General features: G+C 38.8%; 1 protein-coding gene across 1 annotated transcript in view; it reads left to right on the top strand.

Annotated features, from left to right (window-relative positions):
- The first annotated feature begins 16,717 nt into the window (after positions 1-16,717).
- Positions 16,718-19,786, top strand: part of TPST2 (tyrosylprotein sulfotransferase 2) — a 29,018-nt gene continuing 25,949 nt past the window's right edge. The window contains exon 1 of the mRNA XM_075214508.1: positions 16,718-16,903. The gene's annotated coding sequence lies outside the window, so the exon portion shown is untranslated. The remainder of the gene's footprint in view (positions 16,904-19,786) is intronic.

Below are 19,786 nucleotides of genomic sequence, written 5' to 3'. Positions count from 1 at the left end.
CACAAAAAAAATATTCAAATCATGTCACAAGTTATAGTTATAGTTATTAATGACAAAACATTATTTCTTTTCCAAAAAAAAACTTTTATTATGAATATTTATGAATGTCTACTGTACATAAAAATCATGCTCTTGATTGTAAACATATGTTCTAGCATGCAGACACATCCATCCTCGCTATCACTCGGCACTTACAGTAGACCTTTAGCTGGTGCAAGTGATACAACAAAAAAATACCTACCTTTAAGATGCCCAAAGCTTGAATCAGATGCCGCTGCGTGTGCTCGAGCTTGGTACGCCCTTATTGTACATTGACAACATACACGAGCCCAGTCCCATTCCGCTCATGATATCGTAGGCTGTAGCAAGGGTCGTTTGCATCCGAAGATGAATTAAACGTTGTTGTGTTCTCTGGCGTATGGTTCATTTCTGGGCATGCGCAGAGCGATTTTACACAAAGTATTGCCCGTAACAGCATTTAAGTGCCTTAATGCATCTCCAAGTTTCAGGTCTATAAAAAAATTTGTAGATTTATACAATGTTTCCTATAGTAACAACTGTCATTTTTGTTTCAGTTAAAGATTTGTGACTGCAGAATGGATAGAAAATGAGGCAAAGTATTTTATTTCAAAATAAGACCATGACTTCTATTGGAAACTTACAAACAACAAGACTTAAAAAAAAAACTATAGAAAGTCACTTTATTGTTGTACATATGAAGCCTGTGTATCTCTCTGCATTTAAGCAACTTCAAAATTGCTTTGAACTTACAAGGAGGAATATCTGACAGGATATATTGCTACTGCACAAATCTGTCTTCTTAGATATCCATTAAACCTGTTGAGTGCTGCGGGTCCTTGGTAGGGTTTACTATTTCTTAGGCAATCTAAAGAACTGAAATCTTGGGAAAAACAACTACACTGAAATATTGATCTTGCTGCTACTGAAAATCTGATATTTAATCTGTGTAGATGTGATGCTTCACAGTGTTATCCACATATGTATCAAATAATGTCCAAATAAATTATGTATGTAACACATACCCGTGAATACATGCTGTACATGCTCTATGCTATTTTACTTGTATTTTGTATGTATTTGTTGAAATAAAAACATATTAATGTATTCTAAGACTGCAAAGGCCCCCAATGGGAAAAAAAGCTAAACTGCTTCTCCTAAGTTTTACATTCTTAGATTATCTAGACATGGGTAAATATCCATCCACCATTCCCAAGCAGAGTCACTATAATGCTTGAGAACTAGTTTGCTAGTTTTCTCCTGACAAAATATATTCAGGTTCTGTTTTTCATTTTCAGGAGGTGATTACTGACGAGCAGACCAAACAAAATTACATGTGTAATTGTGTGATGTGGGAGAGACAATGGGCTAAGACAGGAAAGGCAGAGAATGGAGATCAAACCCAGAAGTAACTGAGAACTTGGAGGCTAAATGCATTAACATGAGCACAGAAAATTTGAACAATTCCTGTATGCATGGCAAGACAATAGCCTCTTTCAATACATAAGACAGTTGCTCAGAAACCTGGGCAAAAAACTGATTGTTGGGTGTGTACACAGATTATGAGGTTACAGATTATTCATTATAGGAATTTATATGTCCATTACCGCACCTAGGATGTTTATCTGAAAATAATAGGTTCATTGGATGATTTTGATATCTGTATGGGGGTACCAGCTAATAATTTTTTAGTAGGGACAGGGAGTGCAGTGTGGAAAAAATGGTTCCTTGAGAGGTTCAATTGTGCCAAAGCACACAAAATGTACAAAGTACATGGGATTAAAAACAGCAAGGGTGTTGCTGTGATTCTGGATAGCACAAAAGATCCATGCAAGGGTATACACAAAGAAATATGTCCAAGGCTGGGTACACACTACAGTGATTTCAGCCGAGTATTGGGTCAATCAAATGATAAACGACCGTTCGGCCCAATACTGCATTAGTGTGTACACTCCAGCAATAAACGAGGATCATTCCAAAGCACAGATCATCGTTTGATTTGATTGTTCAACAGAACTATAAATCTTGTTCAGCTATGGAACAATGTCCTTTCAATCTTGTAGTGTGTATGCACTCACGATCAGGATCCTCGTAGAGTTTAAAGAGTCATGATCTTTTCAGCCAATGGTTATGACAGATGAATAGCACAGATCTAAGGGTAAATCTTTTAAAACATGTATAGTGTGTAGACATGAATCGGCATGCTGATTGTGACTTTTTTATTTTTTTTCAGTCATTGGTACAATCGTTGTATATATATGGTCGTAAAATTCTGTAGTGTGTACCCAGCCTTATTTGGAAAATGTCCAATAAAATAATATGGAAAGAACAATCTTACATACTCCACAGAGGTCTCTATTTCATATATGGATGAAAAGCTTATTCATGGATACCTGCAGGTTCACAATGGACCTGTTATCTGGGAAGAATAATCACAGCAACTGTGCTAAGAGACAGAAATACCTAGGAACACAAAAGTAATGCAAACGACAAATGAACGTTTCAAAAATAAGGCAGACCAATTCTTTTATTCTCTGTTATCCCAAGTAGGAGGCTTATTGCCAGATAGAATACAAGAATACTCTTAAATTCTACATGATATTTTAAATAGAGCAGAACTAGGCATCAAACTGTCAAATGAAGAAATGGCACGAATAAGGAAAGTGGCATTGCAGAATAGAATTGTTTTAGATTTTATACTTAAAGCAAGAGGAGGAACTTGTGCATTAATAGGACAAGAATGTTGTATTTATATTTCTGATCATGAAGCAGAGATAAAGAAACACTTAGAAGAGGTAGCTACATTGTAAAAGAAGGTAAGCAACATAGGAGAAAAACAGCTTAATCCAGCAAATTGGTTCTCTGGAATTGGAAGCTAAGCATCCAAACTTATTGGAGCCTGCCTGGATTTTGTGCTAGTTGTTTGTCTTGCTGTGTTTATAATAAATGTTATCATACACTGTTGCCCTAGTATAATATCAGCATTATGCAAAAAAACAGAGAGTAAGAATAATAATGGAACAAGCACGCTTATAGTCAGGTTATAAGATTGTTTAATAGGTGTTGTGAAAATAATTCACAAAGGCTATATTATTAAGGTAAAATGAGAATCTTATTAACAGAATTGGTTTTAAGAACAGAGTTGGCTTGAAATCTAAATTGGATGCGAAAATTAAATATAGACTGAATCTGAAATGAATGCTTAAGTTTCATTTTCTTAGAACAAACATAAGAGCAACCTTTGAAGGTTCGGAGGGCCTGTTGTCCACCGCTGCAATAGGCAGTTTCCAAAGGGACAGAAATGCTGTACCCAGATTGCATATTGGTGCAATTACTACACAGGGGCAAGGACCGTGTAGTCATTACAAACATAAACGTCACATCATACTTTTCATTGTAATGTTTTTGTCCTTTATCAGATCACAGTAGGACATTGTGCACACGATGTGGGTTCCATTATGTGTAATGAAAGCAGGAACAATTACTCTAACCCACATTACTTTTTTAAGAGATGTAGTCGCACATCAATGTATTTTATCTTAATATTAAATTTGGGGGGTTTAATTGTCCTTTGACTTTGGAGAGTGATGGGTTGGAGATTTGCAGATTTTTTTGACCGATTTGGTAGTTTTATCAACATGTTCAAGCACAGCACCGTGTGTGACTTCACAATGAATCATTCAAAATGATACAAATCTGTTCAAACATGATTTCATCATCATCATTTATATGCCTCTATAGCACCAGACAGCTAGTTACAAATCATGCAAATTACAATTGCACATAAAAATCAAACAAGTGCAGATGAGGTTGAGTGAGATAAAGGATAAAGAGAAAGCAATGCTGAGACATTGGATTTGGTGTGACAAAAGTGGACAAGAAACTGGAGCTGGTAGAACATGCAAGTGGAGTGGAAAGGGGTTCAAAAAGAGAAAACCTGAGGATCATGAACAGAGAGTATATGTCAATAGTAGAGACACTGAAAGCGTGTTCAGAAAGGAAGGAGGTGAACCAGGAGAGAACCAGTGCTGCAAGGGCCAAGGGAGTGGAAAATGCCAAGGAGAAGACAGTGGTAAAAGAGAAGAGGGTGGTTGACTGTATCGAAAGATGCAGAGAGTTCAAGGACAATGAGTAGGGGGAAGGGACCCTTCGAATTTGTCATGAGTGGATCATTGATCACTTTAGTGAAGGTAGTCTCGGTGGAGTGTAGAGGCTGGAAGCCCGATTACAGAGAATCAAGAAGAGAGTGAGTGGAGAGAAAAAGGGGTTAGACAGTAGTATACAAGCTGCTCAAGTAATTTGGAACCAACAGGGAGGAGAGAGATGGGGCAGCAGATGGTTTCTTGAGGATAAAAGAGTTGAGCGCAAGAGAGAGACAGGTGAAGTAGTGCGCTAGCTGTCAATAAGCACTGGCAACTGAGGAAGCGGAGTAGCTGGGATGGAGAGGGGACCGGTTGAGGGGAAAGAGGAACAGTGGAGTATGAAAACATTGTCTTCAGTAATCACAGAGAAAGAACTGAGGGTGGGTAGGTAAGTGGAGAAGGTGAGTGTGGAGTGATGGAGCTGGCAAAAGTAGATTTCTTGATGGATGGTGTTCATTTTGCCATTAAAGTATGTGGCAGTCATGAGCAGTGACGAAAGGGGAGAGGGGTAGGGGGGGGGGGGGTGGACAGTGAAGCGAGTTGACAATGGCAAATGGGTGAGTGGGGTTGGTTGACTTGGTGGTTATTAAGGATCTAAGGCAGGTTTGCTAGGTGAGAGAGTGTGTTATAATAAGAAAAGAGGATAAGTTTGTAATGAAGCCTGCGTTTGAGTAAGATTTTCTCCATTGGTGCTCTGTTTTACAGGAGCACTTTTGCAGGTGTTTGGAGTGCCAAGGTTGGGGTTTGGATCATCGGAGACTCTATGTGGTGACTGGAACTGCCTCGTCTAGGGCTGTAGTTAATGTATTGTTGTAGAATGAGACTCCAGCATTAGGGCAGGACCTGGTAGAAATAGGAATGGTTCAAGTAAGACTGAGAACTAGGTCAAGGCTATTTAGGTGTTTCCAAATGCACACAGATTTTGGAAGGAAAGGAGGTTATAGTCAGAGAGCGGAAAGACAGAGTTTGAGAAGCTGGAGCTGGCGCAAAGATGAGGATTATGCAGTGCCCATCGCTATGGAAGATGATGTCCATGGGGAGAGATTGTAGGATGAAGACAGCATGAGAAGTTCAGAGGTGGCAGTGCCCATAGGGTTGTCTATGGGGATGTTGAATGTATTTTATCTTAATATTAAATTTGGGGGGTTTAATTGTCCTTTGACTTTGGAGAGTGATGGGTTGGAGATTTGCAGATTTTTTTGACCGATTTGGTAGTTTTATCAACATGTTCAAGCACAGCACCGTGTGTGACTTCACAATGAATCATTCAAAATGATACAAATCTGTTCAAACATGATTTCATCATCATCATTTATATGCCTCTATAGCACCAGACAGCTAGTTACAAATCATGCAAATTACAATTGCACATAAAAATCAAACAAGTGCAGATGAGGTTGAGTGAGATAAAGGATAAAGAGAAAGCAATGCTGAGACATTGGATTTGGTGTGACAAAAGTGGACAAGAAACTGGAGCTGGTAGAACATGCAAGTGGAGTGGAAAGGGGTTCAAAAAGAGAAAACCTGAGGATCATGAACAGAGAGTATATGTCAATAGTAGAGACACTGAAAGCGTGTTCAGAAAGGAAGGAGGTGAACCAGGAGAGAACCAGTGCTGCAAGGGCCAAGGGAGTGGAAAATGCCAAGGAGAAGACAGTGGTCAAAGAGAAGAGGGTGGTTGACTGTATCGAAAGATGCAGAGAGTTCAAGGACAATGAGTAGGGGGAAGGAACCCTTCGAATTTGTCATGAGTGGATCATTGATCACTTTAGTGAAGGTAGTCTCGGTGGAGTGTAGAGGCTGGAAGCCCGATTACAGAGAATCAAGAAGAGAGTGAGTGGAGAGAAAAAGGGGTTAGACAGTAGTATACAAGCTGCTCAAGTAATTTGGAACCAACAGGGAGGAGAGAGATGGGGCCGCAGATGGTTTCTTGAGGATAAAAGAGTTGAGCGCAAGAGAGAGGCTAGCTGTCAATAAGCACTGGCAACTGAGGAAGCGGAGTAGCTGGGATGGAGAGGGGACCGGTTGAGGGGAAAGAGGAACAGTGGAGTATGAAAACATTGTCTTCAGTAATCACAGAGAAAGAACTGAGGGTGGGTAGGTAAGTGGAGAAGGTGAGTGTGGAGTGATGGAGCTGGCAAAAGTAGATTTCTTGATGGATGGTGTTCATTTTGCCATTTAAGTATGTGGCAGTCATGAGCAGTGACGAAAGGGGAGAGGGGTAGGGGTGGTGGTGGGCAGTGAAGCGAGTTGACAATGGCAAATGGGTGAGTGGGGTTGGTTGACTTGGTGGTTATTAAGGATCTAAGGCAGGTTTGCTAGGTGAGAGAGTGTGTTATAATAAGAAAAGAGGATAAGTTTGTAATGAAGCCTGCGTTTGAGTAAGATTTTCTCCATTGGTGCTCTGTTTTACAGGAGCACTTTTGCAGGTGTTTGGAGTGCCAAGGTTGGGGTTTGGATCATCGGAGACTCTATGTGGTGACTGGAACTGCCTCGTCTAGGGCTGTAGTTAATGTATTGTTGTAGAATGAGACTCCAGCATTAGGGCAGGACCTGGTAGAAATAGGAATGGTTCAAGTAAGACTGAGAACTAGGTCAAGGCTATTTAGGTGTTTCCAAATGCACACAGATTTTGGAAGGAAAGGAGGTTATAGTCAGAGAGCGGAAAGACAGAGTTTGAGAAGCTGGAGCTGGCGCAAAGATGAGGATTATGCAGTGCCCATCGCTATGGAAGATGATGTCCATGGGGAGAGATTGTAGGATGAAGACAGCATGAGAAGTTCAGAGGTGGCAGTGCCCATAGGGTTGTCTATGGGGATGTTGAAATCCCCTTGAATATTGATATATTCTATCAGAACGGAAAACCAGACTGGCCAACACTGAACATTGGCGTATGTGTGAGGTCAGTGTATGACCTTTTAGTGGCATATTATTAACATTTTTGCATTGGAATGTATTTATATAGTGCTGCGCATTCTGCAAGTACTATATTGTGACAGAATTCATGCAATTTGGTCCTCAATGTGTGGGGATTAAATAGTCATAAATCTAGTCTGATGATTTGGGCCAAACAATTGGAATACATAGTTTGCAGGCACCATTAGTTCATTTTTTTAATACCAAGAGGATGATCAGTAAAATTGGAGTCTGCCTCAGGAAAGGCAATTTTACTAGTTGTCCAGCAGCTTCATTCTAAAAGGCAATAAATAGAGACAGATGGCTCACATTGACAATTGTTCAGTAACTCAATTATGTGGCAATTTTATTGTAGTTGAAATTGCTCTTGTAAGTGAACACACAACATGCATCATAAAAATAGGAAGAGGGACATTTTAGGAACAGATAGTGCATTTGCCTGAAACTGACATCCTTGAGCCTTTTTGACCAGAGGACAGCTGATGAAGAATTGATTTTGGATGTACAGTTATCTTTTAGTGAAAACTTGAGAGCTTTAAAGTAAGACACAGAGATAATATACATTTGGTATAATAGTATTTGGTATACCTCATAGAAGACAGGGAAGGCATCTGTTCTCTCTACATTCAACATTAAAACCACTGACAAGTGAAGTGAATAACATTGATTATACAATGGCACCTGCAAAGGTTGGGATATATTAGGCAGCAAGTGATCAGTCAGTTCTTGAAGTTAATGTGTTAGACATAGGAAAAATGGGCAAGTGTAAGGATCAGAGAGAGTTTGACAAGGGCCAAATTGTGATAGCTAGATGACTGAGTCAGAGCATCTGCAAAATGACAGGTCTTGTGGTGTGTTCCCAGTATGCAGTGGTTAGTACCTACCAAAAGTGGTCCAAGGAAGGACAACTGGTGAACTGACAACAGGGTTATGGGTGCCCAAGGCTCACTTATTCGTGTAGGTGGGTTGGGTATGAAATGTCTACATTCATAATGTTAATGTTCAAAATGTCTACACTGTTATAATGTCAACAGTCATAATGTCTACACAGCTAAAATGTCTACATACATTATGTCCACACATTCAAAATGTTGACATGTAAAATGTGTACAGGATTATAATGTCAACATTCAAAATGTCGACATAAATAGATTTAAACAAAAAAAATATCTGTCTCCCCAAGCAGCTTAACCAACCACACTGGTGTCGCACTGATTTTACTATTACCAGAACTAGACTTTGCCAGCCTGGGCTGGTGGCAATCTAGCAGGGAAACCCGCAGCGTGGGACCCTCTGTCATAATGCCAAATTAGCTCCAGCCCATTCAGCACAGGGCTGGGTTCCCTAGCGAGATCAGGTCTGCAAACAAAATGCACACCCCTCCCTAGGTTTAACCAGCCTCTGCTGATAGCACTAGGACTCTTCCCACGCCCCTGGGGCAGTGGGTGTAGGGTAATATTAATAGTTTAATTGTAATAATCCATTTTTTCCCTGGTGTACCACAGGTCCCAGCATGCACAGGCTGGCACTGTGTTTTGGCATAGTACTACAAGCACCAGCATACCCATGGTTGTCAGGGTATGCTGGCACTTGGGGAACCACAGGTGCCAGCATGTCCTGGCACCGAGGGTCCACTGAAACCTGTAGTGCACAAGGGAAAACTGTAATTAAATCACACACACACACGTATAAAAAGACTTACTTGAAATAAAAAATACCCTTACACTACCCTCATTCACCCTCTTAGTTGCTCACCTATATCCAGGCTCTTCATCTGTAATAAATCCAGAGATCCTTGGCCTGGCAAAATAAACAACCCTCATAAGCGAAACAATAATGGCTCACAAGAGCTCCCTGGCGCAAATGAGCTCTTATCGGTGGTTCAGTCATATATACAGTATATTACATTGGAATTTCCCATGGCTTGAACTCAGGGCTTTTGAATGCAAGCAGTGGGAAATCCCCATGTTATATTTATGACTGATCCGCCAACTGGGAGTCGTATTTAGTTCTTACTGCCTTCAACTGCCATTCATATTTTTGTCTTCTGGGGGTCTCTAAGAAATTCGATTTGATCCTTAAATAGTATCGAGTGAGAGACAATGGTTATTCTGTTTGCCAATATCTGTTGTGTATTGAGTGTCCTATTGTGTTAGTATATTAATGGAAATGATAAATCCTATTCATCTATTAATTGTGTGTTAATGGTAACATTTTAGCAATAAAATGTTAAATGATGAGTTACTTGAATGAAGCGCTAGTAAAGGTGATTGTGAACTTTTTTCTTTTCTTATATACTCTTGAAATTATTATCATTGTTAAGTGCAAAATCAAAAAAATGTTTTTCCTAAGTTAATTTAAAAGTTGGAAAGGCTTATACTGGAATTATATAAACTGAATTGATTAAAACAATAAGTGATTAAACAACTAGAAAGATAATAGTAAAATAACCAAATTAGGTGAAATGCTAAAGTAAGTAAATAATTCAGTGTAGGATTATATTTGTTTCAACTCTCTTTGCTTATTTCAGGGCTCATCACCCTCCATACCTGCTACCACACATGTGCAATACTAAACAGCCATCAAGGTAAGAATATATTGAATTTCTTCTCTTTTTTACTCCCAAGATCATCATAATTGTACACAGATATGTAATACCTTAAAAGTTAAACTTTGTTGTGCAAAATTCCACCTTGCATGTTTTATCTAACAAAACTATGTTCAGCGAGCTACAGACCATTTAAAGACAAAGGGCCTGATTCACTAAGGAACTTAAGAAGTTTCTTAATTAAGTCTCCTGGACAAAACCATGTTACAATGCAAGGGGTGAAAATTAGTATTTTGTTTTGCACATAAGTTAAATACTGCCTTTTTTTCATGTAGCACACAAATACTTGATAGCTTATTTGTACACTGAAATTTAAAGTTGATATTTGTGTGCTACATGAAAAAACAGTCAGTATTTAACTTATGTGCAAAACAGAAAATTAATTTTCACCCCTTGCATTGTACTATGGTTTTGTCCGGGAGACTTAAATAAGAAACTTCTTAATTTAAGTTCCTTAATGAATCAGGCCCAAAGACTGTATAGATTTTATTTTCATTGAGTCCTATAGTATCTACCAAGAATAGAAATATTGATTCTTTTTTCAGTAATTCCCTTTTTCTATCTCCTCCTCTGATCCCCAAATGTATTTTTTTCCATACTGTAAGCTGTTAAGTGATTGGATTTGCTATTATGTTTTTCAAAAAGTGTTTGGCTACTGTAGTCAATGATTTAATTTCCTTACCATCCTGTTCTGCATTTCAGATATTGCCTATGTGTAAAAGTAATCTCTGTTTGAGTACTCTGTTTGTCATGCCTATATAATTTAGTCCCCAGATGCATGCTAGACTGTATATTACTGCCTGTGTATTGCAGTTAATGAATGACTTGATCTCATGTTTTTTATATGTTTTTTTGTGTCTATTTACACGCATTTTACCTTCCACAGGGGAAAAAATCTCCAAACTGTATCCAATCCCTTATTATTTTCTTCAGTATAATGACTTTTTTCCAGCTTATTGGTATCTTTTCACATATTATCTCTTTATAGGTTAGTTTTAAAGTGTGTTTATATTTTAGAAGTATACTTTGTCTATTTTGCCAATAATTCAATGTGCCAATGAATCTTATTTGTTCCTTCTCCACCTTTGCTGTCTTTTGAGAAAATATAAGATCTTCTCTAATAGTAGTTTTTGCTTTTTTGTATGTCCACTTAATTACTCTTTGAAATTCACCTGTTGGTATTCCATTGATTGCTTATGATAAATGGGAACTAAAGGCATGTAGAATGCTGTTTGTAGCTGTTTGTATTGTGTGAATGTCTGTTTTAGTCCCTTGTTGTCCGATATTGAGATGGTACTGTGGAGCACTGTGGCACTTTACAAATCCACGATAATAGGTTAAGGCTAAAAAAGTGATGCTTTTAGAATTGATTTCATAGGTTGATTTTAAACTGATGCTATTAATATTAAATTCTGTATGAATTCAATAAAGAGATTGTCTCCCGCCCAAATTATAAACACGTCATCAATGAATCTAAGTCATATGGCTACAAATTTAGTATATTTCACATTTTCTGTGATAAAGACGATCTCTCGCTCCCAGCACCCTAAATAAATATTGGTATAAGTCCGGGCACACCTTGTCCACATCGATGTGCCTGCTACATGTAAAGAATTTATCAGCAAAAGTAAAGAATTTTTTTTGCCAGGATGAACTCTAATTCCAGGATAAAGTTGTTATGATCACGGCTTATTTTCATGTCCAAAAATATTTTACTGCATTTAATATTATATACATGTTATCATTTATATAGCTGTTCTGTAATTTCTCGAGAACATCCAGTGTGACACAGATGTATGAGGGCAGTGTTTGAACAAATGCTCTCAAATATGTGTCTACATATACTGGTATAAATATCTGAGCTTGAGGACAAATCGCAAAAATGAAGATTTATTTTTTAATTTCACATCTCTGGATTTTTCTGTTATTTGACTTATCTGATATTTGCCTTCATCTTCCAATAATTTTATGGTTTCTTATTCTTGTGTAATGAACAGATTTTCTCTGCATTGTTTTTTCATGTTTTTTTGTTTTTTAAATGTTATCCTACTCTTTCAATTTCTTACCTAATTTGGTTATATCTGTGATCAACTGGTCAAGCTTAATCTGGTCATATTTTATTAATACTTTTATTAAAGCATTGAAGAACCTAAGTAGGATTTGTTCCCACTCCTCTTTTAAAGCTTCATTGGCCAATTCATAGGCTGGGTATAGCTTTGTTCTTAAGCCTCTAGGTATTAGAATTTGTTTACTATAATTATCAAATTTTGTTTTGTTCCAAAAGGTTTCAACCTATTTAATTAATTAATTAATTAACAAATCCTTAGTCAAATGTTGATTATGTATTTCTGTGAACCTCTGAATATTGGCTCATTTCCTTGTTTCATTTTTCTTCTGACTTAGTTCCTGTCTCAAGTTGACAGCTGCCATAGTAAATGTCACACCCTCCTACTTCTCAATTTGACATCCAATCACCGTTTTTAAATAAATTTCAATGATTTATTCTAATTATTGTGCTGACAAAGGAATTTGAAATAAATCAAAGATGATGACTAAATATAGTTAGAAAATGTTGCACCTATAAAGTATTTAAGGACTGTTCTTCCCTAAATTATAATTTTATATGATTACTTATATATTTATGGGGTGCTACTACTAAAGTAACATAAAGATAAATCCAAAAAGAAAAACAGTTTGTAAATGCAGTGCACAAAACTGTCCTGTTGTTTAATAATACTGAATTATTCCTCTCTTAAAATTAAAACCAAGTTTATTGCCTAATATTTAAAATAAGCTATTATTAAAAACAGCGAAATAATTGTGAATAGTGAATAGGAATATATAAACGTGAATTAAAAACACTGAGTGCACCGTGTTTTGATTAGTTCTTGATAGTGTTGAGGTTTAATGTCCTAATAGTTCAGGAATGAATTTGCCTCCGATAAAGTTGTGTCAATATTTTAGTGTATGTTATTACTCTCTGAACATAAAAGACAAAAATGTGAATGGCAGTTGAAGGCAGTAAGAACTAATATTACACAAATATCAACTTTAAATTTCAGTGTACAAATAAGCTATCAAGTATTTGTGTGCTACATGAAAAAACAGTCAGTTTTTAACTTATGTGCAAAACAGAAAACTAATTTTCACCCCTTGCATTGTACCATGGTTTTGTCCAGGAGACTGAAATAAGATACTTCTTCATTTAACATCCTTAATGAATCAGGCCCTAGTGCTATCGGCATTAAGGTTGGGGGGTTGAAGCCAAGCATTTTTTAGTTAAAAAAACCTTAGTACCCATTTTTAAAAGAAATACAAAAAAAAGCTAAAAAAAATTAATTTTCTTAAAGGAAATGCTAAATAAATTTTATTAAGTTATATGATTTTTTAAAATATTTTTTGGGGGTTTTTTTATCTTGTTTTTTTGATCCTTAATGAATCAGGCCCTAGGACTCTTCCCACACCCCTGGGTGGTGGATGTGGAAGAGTAACAGTGTTTTAATTAAGTCCAGCAGTGGGTTAAAGGGCAATGGCAGAACAGACCAGGCATGGTCTCTCAATCATAGGGGCATACCTCCTATTAGTGCCAGGCCTAGTGGCAAAGTTTGCCTACTGTAGTAATAACAAGCACCTATTCATGACTGCCAGGGCAAGGGGCATGCCGACACTTTGGGATTCACAAGTGCCAGCATGCTCTGATACCAGAGACCACTGGTGTCTATAGATGAGCAAAGTAGCATAAAAAAGGGGACACATTTTAATGAAAATTAAACCCACCACTACACAACCCTCACTCATAGAATATGTCATCCAACATCCCTGTATTGTTTGGTAAATAACTAACAAGAGTAGTCAGTAATACATGAACGCCTGAGAGCTGCATGCCAATGTTCCTAAACCCATTCACATGCATAGCGATCTCTGTCGCACATAGAGCCAGGAAGTACCTAGCGGACAAATAATGTTACTCCCGAAGTCATTAAGCAGCGTATGTGACGATCTGTGTCTTGTTGACTTCGGTACTACACGGCAGACAGTTCTGTGCGGTTTCACCCAAATGCACGATGTGCCCAGTATGTGTGCCTTAATGACTCATGCCTGAGGTATGTAACGAGAGCAATTGGTGTTGCTGAATGAACCTAGTTTAAATAAGTTTACAGGTGTCCAATCCGGAATTAAATAAAGTATGGGTAGCCGTTGGGATACTAATTATCTAACTCTGACAGTTACAATCTCCATAAAGCCCCTAGTGAGAATGGAACACTTTGAGAGGCAGTGAGCAATTCATTATATAAACAACTGTGTGACGCTAGCCACTTGAACATGGCGGATTTGAGCACCATGCAGCCCCTAGAGAGGCAGAGAGTAAAACATTACCTACCGTAGCTGCAGCAGAAGTGGTTACAACTTTATTGAACCACATTGGTGTCCATTTGTTAGCATCTGCAATAGATACAATTTAACCACTCATCATTCTACACAGTAGAAGTTGGAGCAGTTACATAGTAGATACTTGCAGATTACAATTTACAACATAAGAACAGAGGCATAATCAAAGAAATGCCATAAAATCTTGTTTGGAGTGACTGTAGATGCCAATCCCAGAATAGTTAATTTATGGGAATTGTAATAAAAAATGTAATGATTGGTCTAAATTTATGTTCAGAGAGTAATAACATACACTAAAATATTGATATAACCTTATCAGAGGCAAATTGATTCATGACCTATTAGGGATATTAAACCTTAACAAACTCAAGAACCAATCAAAACATGCATTTTAGTATTTTTAATTCACGATTATATATTCTATTTCACTTTTCTCGATTATTTCATGGTTTTTAAAAGCGTATTTTTTTTTAAACTTTTTAAAGGTTTTTATTGAGTTTTTAAGTGAACATAAAACAAATAAAGCAGTGATTACTGGTTACAGTTCAAGAAGTAGAATAAAATGAACAATCAACCCTGCCGACAAACAAATTAAAAACGGATTTTAAAAATTATACAATAAAGTTGCTCTTAATGGTAAGAGACAAATAATCCAGTATTATTAAACAACTGACAGGGCAGTTTTGTGCACTACATTTACAAACTTTTTTTTTTATTTATGACCCCTGTCCACCACTGAAAGCGACTACAATGAACACGTGAGCGCCAGAAACTACACCAGTGTTGGCTAACCTGTGACACTCCAGGTGTTGTGAAATCACAAGTCCCAGCATACCCTTCCAGCAATAAGCTGCTGTATATTGGCAAAGCATGCTGGGACTTGTAGTTTCACAACATCTCGAGTGTCACAGGTTAGCCAACACTGAACTAGACAATGGAACAATGGAAGAGGGTGGCCTGGTCTGATAAATCACGTTTTCTTTTACATTATGTGAATGGCCATGTGCGTGTGCAATGTTTACCTGGGGAAGAGATGGCACCATGATGCACTATGCCAGCGGAGGCAGTTTGATGCTCTGTGCAATGTTCTGCTGTTTAACCTTGAGTCCTGACATTCATGTGGATGCTACTTTGACACTTATAACCTACCTAATCAGCAGACCAAGTATACCCCTTCATAGCAAAGGTATTCCCTGATGGCAGTAGGCTTTTTCAGCAGGCTTATGCGCCCTGCCACACTGTAGAAATTGTTCAAGAATATTTTGAGGACATGACATAGTTCAAGGCCTCCAAATTCCCCAGATCTCAATCCTATCGAGCATCTGTGGGATGTGCTGGAAAAACAAGTCCCCATCTCACAACTTACAGGACTTAAAGGATCTACTGCATACTTGCCAACTCTCCTGGAAAGTCTGGGAGACTCCCGAAATTCGGGTCAGTCTCCCGGGCTCCCGTGAGAGCTGGCATTTCTCCCGCATCCCGATCCCCTTGTTCAAAATTACGCGATTCACCGATAATCGCGTCATTTTAGCCCCACCCCCGCGACAAAATGCCATTTTACTCGTGGGGGTGGGGCCAAAAGACGCAATTCTAGGTGCCCCGCCCCCTCCCGTTAGTCATGCCCCTCTCCCAGACGTTGCCTACTGGATGTAGGCAAGTATGATCTACTGCTAACATCTTGGTGCCAGATATCACAGGACACCTTCAGAGGTCTTGTGGTGTCCATGTCTCGACAGGTCAGAGCTGTTTTGGATGCACAAGTGGACATACACAATATTAGGCAGGTGTTGTTAATGTTTCGGCTGACCGATGTGCCGCTATAATATGCAGGTAACTGCTCTGCATAGTGTGCGGAAGTCAGGCGCGGGCTGGCAACATGCAGCCTGTGCGCTGACGCGGGATGCGGCCGCCGGTAATAAGAGGAGATAATTTATCCGGGAGGGGGGGCGGCCGGCCGGCAGCGGTAAGACTGAGCGGCCCGGGGGGGGGGGGGTGGGGGTGGGGGGGCGCTGCCCCCCTGCCCAGTCTGCCCCTGGTGGAAGTACCATTGGGCATAATGTAACTAGAAGATTTTAAATGGATCCCACCTGTAGGCACATCTTGCTAACATCCCCTTGGGTGCCAAAACAACTTGTCAGCTTGAAAAAAGATAATGGATTCCCCGTGGTAAACCACCAAATGACCATGACATTTTTAGCATGTTAATCCTGCACCTTTGTAAAGCTGTCTGGTCACAGCCAGACACACGGGTTTTTTAAACCACTATTTATTGTACTATATTATTGTACTATCCACCACAGTTCTATTTACGCTGCAACGACGCCGTTTCCAAATATAGCAGTTTCACTACAGTGTTCACTCTCCTGTTTCAACGTTAATTCTGTGGCTATTTCTCTGATACTACAAGACAACGTGTTATATGTCTCATGTTGCATCTTTTTTTTGTTGTTCTTTGCTTAGAAATGTCAAATCTATTCTTTAAATAAAACTAGAAGGACTCCAGCAGCCCCACTACACGGCACACATAGGGAGAGTGTCTGACAGTTCACAGTCATCCACCACCGACGGTAACACGACGAGTAAGAAGAGGAGGCCTCTGGCGTACACAACTAGCAGAGCTGCAGCCGGTGGCGGCCACGCGTGAGGGGGGCGGGGACTCGGTGCGCGCGACCCCCGGCCTTGCGTGGGCGGGGAGTGTGTGTGTCTGGCTGGCTGTAGAGGAGGAATCGCGTGCGTGGGTGCGCGCGGCCGTGGTCGCCAGGGGATAGCTGTTACTGAGCGAGAGATTCCCCCGTGTACCTCCTGCTCCGGGGAGGGGACAGTGCGAGAGGTGAGTACCCCGGATGGGGGTAATAGGACCAGCAGAAGGCTCGGTGTGGCGCCTCAAGTTTACAGGAGGGGGGGTTTCTGGGGTACAATAGACCCAGCTATGTTATAGTGGGGCACCCTCATACATCACTGGGCTCAATTGGTCTTTCCAACACATTTTAATTGAATTACTTGTGTGTGTGTATATATATATATATATATATATATATATCTATCTATATATCTATATCTCATCAGTGAAACGTTTACTGTTACTGTAGGTATATACATCTGCAGACTTGTATTACTACTGCCACTGTCCTCAATGCTGATGTCCTATTTTGTTTCCAATAATATGATTTTTTTTAACACGTTCCTAGACTGATGTGCTCTCATTGCACTGTACACACTCACACGGTGCAGAGCACTGACTCATAAGTTAGTGGTGAAAGTTAGTAGTTCAGTCAGTGGTTTCCATTTTATAACTAGATTTACTTTGTCTTAGTGTCCTGCCAGTATAAAAACTTGTTTTAAACTTCAACTCACTCATTGCTAGAGGTATGGATTGTGACATTGGCACTTCTACCTTATGTAACATGTATCCCCCACACCTCTTAAATTTGAAACTCATTGGACAGGGCCATCTTTACCTTCTGTCTCATGTCATTGTATATACTTTATATGTGTCAGGAATCCCCTCAATGAACAGTGCATAGTAATATGTCAGCTCTTTTATAAATAAAAGATAATAATTGGCAATATTTTTTATTTAACATTGGAAAATCTCAGCAGAAAAAGTGCATTACATTATTTTCTATAAAGCTATAGAGCTTCCTCATTTTTTTACTTCCCAATTGTGTAAAAGTAAATGAGTGAGGGGAAAAATAAGTGTTGTTATTGTAAAATTAATGTTTAAATTTGACAGGAATAAAATGTCACAACCACAGTTGATTATCATATGTTTTCACTTTGATAGTCCAATTGAAGATCCTATCACAAGAAAAGTAATATTTATGTTCAATCTGAAATGTCATTGTGTGTCAAAACTTTGTTTAATTGGTGGTTTTGAGGTTCAGGGCCAGTGTATGGATAAGATTATGCTAAATGCCTGTGTTTTTTTATAAAAATATAAAAGTAGAGCTATCAACAATGTTTTTCAATGTTTGTCAAATGTATTATCCACAACACTAAGTATATCAGACCTGTCCATTTAAGTTTTGTACGCTTCTGAGGCATTTTTTAAACCTCTTGCTGACACGCAGAACAATTGTGGTTCCCTGAACTTCCCTGGGACCCCTGTTGCCTGAAGCCAGGAGCTGATCCTGCTGTGAGCTTGCACTGCTGGAGGAATGGAGTCCATGATGTCTCCTCTTGTAGACCTGAATAAGAGTACTAAGCTCTGGAAGATGACCGACTCCTTTCTGCACTGCAAGCTCCCAACATGATTCTTGCAGTACCTGAAGCCAGGACACAAAATATCAGTGGGGAGTGACAGGTGTGATTCCATGGAAGATTGCATTTTTCAGTCTTTGCTGTTCATCCAAATATGCTGAACATTGAGTACAGCTTTCTAGTTGGTTTGGAAGCATACACCTACCTTACTGAATTCTAGATTTTTATTAATCCAAAATGTTTGCCCGTCACTGTTGTGCAGCTCTGCTTATCTTCACAAGTCTATTAGTACTTTGTAGCGTTATTGACAGGGTATGATGTTGCCATGTGGTGTGTTTGTAAATGCATTGCATCAATTTGGTCTAGAGAGAAAATTAGTAAATGCTAGACCAGACAATGACATATGTTTCTCAAGTTATTCACTAGGTCAGAGATATAGTCTTAGGTCAAATGGAAACAAGGCAACGTTGCTCACTAGAACATTTTATTAAGACTGCAGTATAAAAACCATGAAAGGCACTTGATTTATACTAAAACATTATTTGACAATCCCAAAGGTGCTGAAACTATCCAGGGGTCAGGCATGTCATCACTGTGGCTGAAGTAGACATTTTTCCTTGGCAACCAGGGCAAAGTGTAAAAGAGTTTACCTAGTATGTCAGCGATTATTGGGTAGTTATCCTACCTCTTTAAAATGGTGGCATTATGCCTTTTGGTTGTATTGACAAAAATAATTTTTTATTAAAATAACTCAATGTACAGATGGATATCTAATTCATCATTATTTATTTATATATAGCGCCACCAATTCCACAACGCTGATACAATATAGAACTTATCTTCCACCTTTGTTCGATGCTTTGCACAGAGTAGGGTCTCAAAGGTAGTGTCGTCAGTTTGCTAATAGTCATCTGGACTGTACCTCTTCTCTTCTGGACTAGCCATATGCCTCATGACTCTTTGTGCTTATAACTGTTGGAAGCCCGGTTTACTTACTGCATACTGCATGAGAGTAAAGCAAGCAAGCGCAGGATTCAGAACTTAGAACACTGACATATTGGATGGGGGCTGGCCCATGATAGGTTAAGCAGCCGAGCATTAGCATTTGGGGCTTCTCCAGGGTTGAGAGGCAAGTCATAATTTTTTGTATGTATGTATATATATATATATATATATATATATATATATCCTTAATAACAAATTGCAAAAAAATACTGTCCATGCTTACTATCCAGAAAGGGTAAACAAACAAGAAACCTTACAACTTAAGTTTATAAACCAAAATGCCCATTAGCAGTTAGTGTTCTGGTTTACCACTTGCATTATATTGACCTATAAAGTTGTGTGCACAAATCTCACTGTTGAATAAACTGTGATTTAAAAAAAAATACCCTTCCCATTGATTTATCGCTGTTATTGATTGTCTTTACTAATAGGCCAATAAAGTTAATTCGCTTTTAGGCCTTCAATAAGTCACCTGAATGCAATACCGTACCATGTGTAGACTGGGACT

This window comes from Mixophyes fleayi, chromosome 1, assembly GCF_038048845.1.
Source record: "Mixophyes fleayi isolate aMixFle1 chromosome 1, aMixFle1.hap1, whole genome shotgun sequence".
Taxonomy (NCBI): Eukaryota; Metazoa; Chordata; class Amphibia; order Anura; family Limnodynastidae; genus Mixophyes; species Mixophyes fleayi.
This window is presented reverse-complemented; position numbering and strand designations above follow the sequence as displayed.